Source organism: Budorcas taxicolor, chromosome 14 (genome assembly GCF_023091745.1).
Source record: "Budorcas taxicolor isolate Tak-1 chromosome 14, Takin1.1, whole genome shotgun sequence".
Lineage (NCBI taxonomy): Eukaryota > Metazoa > Chordata > Mammalia > Artiodactyla > Bovidae > Budorcas > Budorcas taxicolor.
The window spans coordinates 30,040,305-30,048,588 of NC_068923.1; positions in this window are offsets into that span (position 1 = coordinate 30,040,305).

Below are 8,284 nucleotides of genomic sequence, written 5' to 3' on the forward strand. Positions count from 1 at the left end.
TTCTCTCCCAGATAATTTCTGCTGTATTCAGTTTCTTGACTTTTTGTTTTCTTTTTAGATTTCTGTCCTTCACTTGTGTGAGGCCTACTGCTCCTTTAGAAGATATCTGTTGGAAAAGTGTTTAAAGGGACTTTTAGGACCTTACCTGGCAGTCTGGTGGTTAAGACTCTGCCTTGCAATGCAGGGGGTGCAGGTTCAGTCCCTGATGGTGCAGCTAGGGTCCCACATGTCATAGGTGTGGCCAAAATTAAAAATAAATACAATGTTATAAATCAGCTATGCTTCAATTTAAATGAATTTTTTTTAATAAAAGAGACTTTTAGATTTTATAATCTTTTAAAAACAGTTACTGTATTAGCAGTGTAAGTATCCATGTTGTTTTGGTAAATTCATCATGAGGGACCAAGAATGCTAAAGTGTGATAGGAAACCATTTCTAGAAAGGGTATGTTGAAGGCTGAGATTTACCACACCTCTAAACCTGCACATTAATCTGCCAGTGTCATGGAGACTGCAGAAGACTTGATTACTCGTGGCCCAGGAAACAGGATTTATTGTTCCATTGCTCAGTTGTGTCCGACTCTGCGACTCCATGGATTGCAGCCTGCCATGCTTCCCAATCCATCACCATGTCCCAGAGTTTGCTCAAACTCATGTCCATTGAGTCGATGATACCATCCAACCGTCTCATCCTCTGTTGTCCCCTTCTCCTCCTGCCTTCATTCTTTCCCAGCATCAGGGTCTTTCCACTGAGTCGGTTCTTTGCATCAGGTGGCCAAAGTATTGGAGCTTCAGCATCAGTCGTTCCAATGAATATTCAGGATTGATTTCCTTGCAGTTGGAGGGACTCAGGATAAGCTTCAGCCTATTTGTGTCCATTCCTTTGCCTCCAGGTCTCAAGGCAGGTGACAAATACGGGGCCCAGACGAATGAGTGCATAAGCAGTGAGGTGTATTAGCGGAACCCTGAGCTTAGGAGAATCAGCTCCTTTATAACGAGCAGTAAGCAGGCCTTCCCTGTGCTCCAAGGTAGGACAAGTCCTTTTAAAGGTTGTTTGCTTTACATGCGTCTCTGAGAAGATAGTCTGGAATGAAGTGCCTTGTTCACAAGCTGTATTGAAACATGAGACCCGTGGAGCTCTGTCCCAGGTGATTATCCTCTCTGTTCAGCCACACAAATTATACTTGGTCCATAACATCATCTTCAAATAGAAAAGACTTGCTTGAATTATCTGGAATGGAAGTGCTCCCTTACGAGAAATAAAGTTTAATAATAGACCAAAACTTCATCAGATATTGCCCCCTCACAGCTTTTGATTTTATTTTTCTCAGCGGAAGGAAGAGAATTCCAGCCCTGGGCAAAATGGTGAAGTCATCAGTATCTCCCATGTACTTCACTGTTCATTTCTCCCTTTCCCAGGCCCCTTCCCAAAACAGACAAAGGTCTGGTTTTGTTTATAGTTTGAAACTCTTACTATGAGTGGCTGAGAACATGACTAGCGATTGCAGGTTTAGTCATTTATCTCTAATGTGAAACAAAAGACTGTTTAATTAACGGACATTTCAATTTTTAGAAAGTATTAAAAAGAATGAACCACCCCCCACCAAAATCCTCCCCATTGCCCCTCTACCCCTCCCTTGAGTCATCAACAACCGCTTACTGAGGTCCTGTATAGGACAGGCACTAGGTAGTTGCCGTGGAGACACTGGTTACTGTGGAGTTTACAGCCTAGTTGTGGGTGGCCTGCAGGATAGAACCCAAAGGGAAAGTAGTTGCCAAGCCCTTCATGACACAGCCTTGGGCTCCCAGGGGCTTCTCATGTGTCCCCACTGTCCAACTTCGAATGTGCCCAGTTTGTCACTGTTAAGTCTCGCAAGCTGGCAACTCAGCCCGGAACCCCCGCCCCTTCGTGTGGCTAGTTTGTGTTGGGCTCACAGGTCTCCACCTGGTTTCAGCTTCCAGAAGTCTTGATTCCCAGGTGGTCAGTTTCACACTGTGCTCCTTCCCTGCTCTTTCGCCCCTATTTTGGCCCTCACGATGCTATCTTGTCATCACCTGTTTTCCATGAGACACTTAAGCTTTGTAAAAATTGTGGACTCAGACTGTCTTGTTCATATTTGTATCCCCAGGGCAGAACACCTGGCCTCTCGCCAAATGTTTGTGGAAGAGAATCACTGAATTAATTGGCCAGCATCTTGCTTTGTTTGCACAAAAGGTTAATACCCCGAAGGTCTGACAGTGTTGCGGCAATCTGCTTGGAAACGCAGTCCATTTCTGTCTCTGTAGCCAAAACTCCTTCCTCCTGCTCATATGGGGCCTCCTGGAAATCCCCATTTCTCCCCTCACTTCTCTGGGCTTCCTATCTCATCCTGGTCCCCTTCTGACTTTGCCCAGACTGTTAGCTTGCAGCCCTCTGGCTGTCCTCCCAGGCCCACTGTTGATGCAGTCCTGGACAGCTGAGTGGTCTGCCCACACCCTCACTCCCGCCCCACCTCCCTTCCCTGGCAGCAGCGTGTCCATACATGTGAGAATCCAGTCTCCTGTACCCTGATGCCCCAGCTGTAACACAGGGCAGGAAAGGGCAACCAGGAAGACTGGGTGTCATCACACACAAGTCATCTTGATTATTTCCAGCACAGATGGTGAAGGTAATTAATTGAGCAATGATTATGCTAGAGAAAAATCTCAGGCCTGCGTGCTGCCCCCACCCTCTTGTTAATGAGTGAGTCACTCAGAAGGTGAGCAGATGCGGAGCACTGAGGCGTCTGTCTGCATCCTCGGCTGGGTTGGGACCCAGGGCAGTTCTTCCTCTCGTGACTCTCCAAAGGCCTGTCTTCAGTGTTTTCTCCCAAGGTGGATGGGGGGGGGGGGCACATGCCCCAAACTTGAGCTGGTGAGAGTCCTTTGTCTTTTATACTCCTACACCCTTGCAACCTTATACTGTAGCCAAAGGGATCTAGTAAAAATACTCTTCTCTGAATCCTTCAGTCATTTCCCAAATCCTGAGGCCCAGGAGGCCCTGTGTGGTCTGGCCCCGGCCCACATCACCCCAGCTCACTCTGATTTGTTCTCGTGCCTATATAATCCGCAAGTGGCCTCCCACCCAAGCCCTATGCCCATCCAGTTCCCTCTAGTCGGAACACTCCAGCTGCAACCCTCCAACCCTGCCATACACTTGCGTTTCCTACAGATCCCAGCTCAAAGGTCACTCTCAGACAAGATGGTTCTGAGTCCAGACTTCCTCAGTTTCCCCCTTTAAATGTCAGAGCGACCGCTTTTTTTAATTCCCTGAAAGTGCTTGTTCAATCACTAAGTCATGTCCAACTCTTTGCGACCCCATGGACGACAGCACACCAGGCTTCCCTGTCCTTCACTATCTTCCAGAATTTGCTCAAGTTCCTGTCCATTGAGTTGGTAATGCTATGTAACCATCTAATGGAACTGACATTGAATAGTCATTGTGTGAATCCTCCTTGCAAAGCATAGGCTCCGGGACTGTCTCTGGTTTGCCGCTTCATGGTGGAGCTCAGCTTCCCGGACACGCCTTGACTTTCTACCCAGTGCTGCCTTCCTGCACCCTAGGTCCTGGCAGAGGCAGCCTGAAGCCTGGGGAGCCAACAGCCCATTCCCCCAGAGCTCCACTGCAGATGCCCCGCCTACCTGTGGGGTACCACATTCCCACAAAGACGTCCTTCATTTTAGGAAGACCTGGGGTAGAAATCTATGGAACAAATCCAAGGCTGCTATTTACAAAAGCAGTCATTTTAAATAGCAGCTCTTTAGTGCTTTTGAAATGTAGTCTATAAAAGTAGTTTATACACTACTTTCCAAGGTCTTCATATAAAAACAAGCAAGCAAAAACCAGAGAGGATTATACGAAAGAATCCAAAGCTCCAGAAATAAGGGTTCTGAAGAGGGACAGCCGGGGGCTGCCAGACTTGTCCCGATCAAAGTGTGTCTACCAGGTGACATTGCTAACAAGGTCAGACAATCAGGACAGGCCTTTATCTGCTTGGGGCTCACTGTCCTTTTTGTCCTTTCTCTCTCCTTGGCACAGGGTGCCTTGGTCACTGAAAGCTTTGATGAGACTTGAGTTTGATCCCTGGGTTGGGAAGATCCCCTGGAGAAGGAAATGGCAACCCGCTCCAGTTTTCTTGCCTGAAGAATCCCGTAGATAGAGGAGCTTGGCAGGCCCAAGTCCATGGAGGTCACTGAGAGTCTGACACAACTGAGCACACAGCCAACCAACAAATCCTGGTATGGACCACTTGGGTCCTTTCAATCTTGGTTTTAGAAAAAGACGTCGTATCTCAGAATGCTATTTCTAAGTGACACTCCTTTATGAAACCTTGATAGAGCATCATTGTAAAAGATATCAAAGACAAGATGATTCCATCTCTTTCGAAGAGCTTCCATTTCCAGTAGACGTAATAGGACATCCACATAAGTTACAAATAAGGGTCTGGAAGGAGCAGTGGACGGTGCAGAGGGCAGGGTATCAGGCTTCATGAAGGAGGTCATATCTGAGTTGGGCCTGGTGAGGGGGTGGTCTCTACCAGGCCTGCATGGTTTCTCAGTCGAGGGATGAGAGAACGTGAAGCCTGGTCGTCCAGGTTAGTGGGTCCGTTGGGATGTGAGAGAGACGAGACTGGGCGGGTTAATCGGCATCTGATTATGGATAATCATAAGGTCCTGATAGGGAGCTTGACTTGTGGGGATCACTGAGCTATGGAAGATCTCTGAGCAGGAGAATGGCTGGCTTAGGGTTGTGCTTTAAATGGACAGATCTGGCCTTACTTTCCACACGTTAAACAATCTTTGTGATTCGTGCAGTATGTGTTTTCTGGGTCTAGGAGATAGAAGCACTGACATCGAGGGTGGAAGTGGGCTCAAGACACTGAGATGTCCCAGCGCCCTGGGGAATCCATACTGTTGCAGAGTTGGTTACCCTGAAAGACCTCCCATTACATGTAGAAAAAGCCAAATGCTCGCACCAGCCCACCAGCCTAGAAAGTGTCTGTGTGAATTTGCCTGGCACGGGGAGCGGGCCGTGGAAGAAGGCGGGCTTGGCAAACAGGCTGAGAGCCCTGGATTCCAGGCTGCGCTTGCCCTTGGCCTCGTGCATACACTGAAGCCTCACACTGCAGCCGCCCCCTCTGAGGCTTTTCTGTGCACTCAGCTTGGGGCGCTCTTGTGAGGACACCCTAGCTCACCGCACCCTGCAGAGGCGTGAAGGATGGTACGTCTGGGTGTGATCTAATTGTGCCTGGGGAGGCAGCTTGTGTGTCTCAGTGGGAAGACAGTAAACAACCAGGAAAAGGAGGCCATTTATACCAGTGCACATGCCTGCAATATTTACATTCTCTGATAACAGTTTTTCTGACACACATACGCTCTTCAGGAGGAAGCTGAGAAAGTGAGTGATAGTCTCTCCGTGTCCAACAGCTTCTTGGACTTAGTCCAGAAAATATAGCACGGGAAGATGTGACTCTGGCATTTCTGGGCCGGGCCAGCAGGACCAGCAGAGTGGACACAGGGAGCCGGGGTCAAAGTGAGGGGCAGAGACAGCTGTCCTAGGGTGTCTGAATGTTCAGCCCTCTCAGGACCGCCGAATTTCCTTGACCAGTCACCATCCGTTGCATCTGGCACCATCCCAGGGAGGCTTGTAAAGATACCCTGACCTCTAACAGGACAAATAGGGAGGTAAAAGATCAATATATAGTGAGGACCAAATGAACACCACAGATCATTTCCAGAAGGAGGAGGCTGGGGGGGCAGGGGTGATCATTCCAATCAACACCCCAGTCAGTCCTGGCTGATAACCCTATAGGTGGGTAATATGATCCCTGGTTTGGGGACCGCATTTTCACTCTGTCCCCCAACATGAGCATGAGCATCATACAATTTCTTTCACTCCCTCGTGTTTTTCCCAAATTTATTTTTGGCTGCACTTGGTCTTTGTCGCTGTGCACAGCTTTCTCATTGCGGTCGTTTCTCTTGTTGTGGAGCCCGGCTTTGGGGCATACAGGCTCAGTAGTTGCTGCCTTGCAGCATATGGAATCTTCCTGGACCAGGGATCAAACCTGTGTCCCGTGCATTGCATCAGCAGGCAGCTGCTTAACCCCTGGACCACCAAGGAAGGCTGCATATTCTTTTTATTTTATTTTATTTTTATTGGTTTATTTTTCTGGTTGTGTCATACAACTTGTGGGATTTTAGTTCCTCAACCAGAGATCACCCCTGGGCCCTTGGCAGTGAGAACGTAGAGTCCTAACCACTGGACCACCAGGGAATTCCCATGCTCTCAGGTTCTTCACCATGGTGGTTCACGCCCATGCTGCTCTCAGCTGACTCTGGAGCTCTCCAGGACCAGTGTGAGTCTGGGACTCTATGCCTGTTGCTGTAAGGTGTCTGACACACGGTGGGTGTGCCACTGCTGTCGCTGAATTCCACACGGTAGGAGAGACTCCAAACGTCTCAGGATGGCCCCCAGCAAGACGGCCTGCCAAGGCAGGTGTAGGTGTGAGTCCTGCCTGGAGCAGAATTAAAGCTGGGGCAAGCCTGAGTTTAGGAGGGTTGGAAACTTAGATAAGGACTTGCTTTGGCTTTCAGCCATTCCCTTGCCAGGTGTGTAAAGCCCACCTAGTCCCCTAGTGGAAATGGCATCTTGGAATAAGAATCCAAGGCTGGAGGTCCTGGAGGGTCCAGTCCCACAAAAAGGGATGGCCCAGCCTCACATCAGCAGGTCCCGAGATTGTATCAGTCAGGCTAGGCTGGATCATGGTGCAGAAAGAAACTGCCCCAAGTCTCAGAGGCTTAAATAGCAAAAGTTTATTTCTTGTTCATAACTACTTATCCATTGCAGGTCAGTGGGGAAAGCATATCTTGCTCTTTGTAGACACTTAGGAACCTGGGCTGCTTGAAGGGGGCTCCATCCTGAGGTAAGAAAATCTGCACCTAGGAGCTTAGAAACCTGGAAGTGATCCTCAACACTTCAACTCACATCCCAATGGCCAAAGGAAACCACACCTGATTTCTCAGCGGGCGGGTATCATGGTGAAATGACAAGGTACCCAGAGGGAGGAAAACAATACTCAAGAACCCCTAAGATAACCACAGGGGAAACTGGCTGGTGGGAAGGAATTGGGAGGAGGAGGACTTGTTCCAGCTGCAGGCCCCCTCTCCACCCAGACTGAGCCAGATGCAGGGACAGAGCCCACCTCTGGACCTCTTGGCACCCCGGCAAGCTTTCCCTTCCTGAAGCTTTCTCATCAGGCTGTCAAATTCAGCTTAGGACTCTGCACAGCCCTGGTGATTCTAACCTCATCACGGCATCAGCAGGAAAAAGACAGCATCAGGACCGGGGCTTAAAGAACCTTCAGGAACCAAAGGGCTTTGCTGTTGTTGAGTTTTCAGGAACTAGGGAGGAAAAGGTGAAGTGAGGACAGAAACACTTTGAAGACGAAGCAGACACCTCTGCCTCTGTCAGGAGCGCTGTGCTGCTTTTGTTGTTTAGTTGCTTGGTGGTGTCTGACTCTTTTGCAACCCCATGGACTGCAGCCCGCCCGGCTCCTTTGTCCATGGGATTTCCCAGGCAAGAATACTGGAGTGGGTTTCCATGGCCTCCTCCGGGGATGCTTCCCAAACCATGAACTGAACTTATGTTTCCTTCATAAGCAGGCAGGTTCTTTACCATCTGAGCCACCAGGGAAGCCCGTCAGGAGTGTCTTTGGACAAATATAAACAGGGCTAGGATGCAGGGAGATGCCCCCTGCAGAGTGCAACTCAGGAAGCCAGGTGCATGAGGATCCAGAGGCCACCAGGAGGAAGGACTGTGCCACCCCCCCAATGCCACACCCCCCACCCCCAACCCCCGCCCCGGCCTCTGCAGCAAAGGCAGAGCCTCTGAGCCGGAGAAGGGCAGCAGGAAGCCGTTTGCTGAGATGAGCTTGTGGGGGGCGGGGCATGGAAACCAGAGGATGCTTGCGGGGCTTCTACACCTGCTTCTCCTGGACCGAAACAGCTCATCACACCCCTCCCCTCAGCCATAACAGCCTTGTTCCTTAGGTCTCAGGTTAACTGTCATGTCTCTGGGAAGTGTCGCCAACCCCCTCGCCCCCAGACTGGGCTGGCTGGCCCTCCTCTGTGCTCCCTAAACATCCTGTGTTCTTGTTTCTACCCAAGCAGGCCTAAGGTTAGGAGGGTCTATTACACTCAGGATCTGTTACCACCCCAGGAACAAACGAGATGTGCCATGACTCCCAGAATGGAAGAGCGATGGGGCT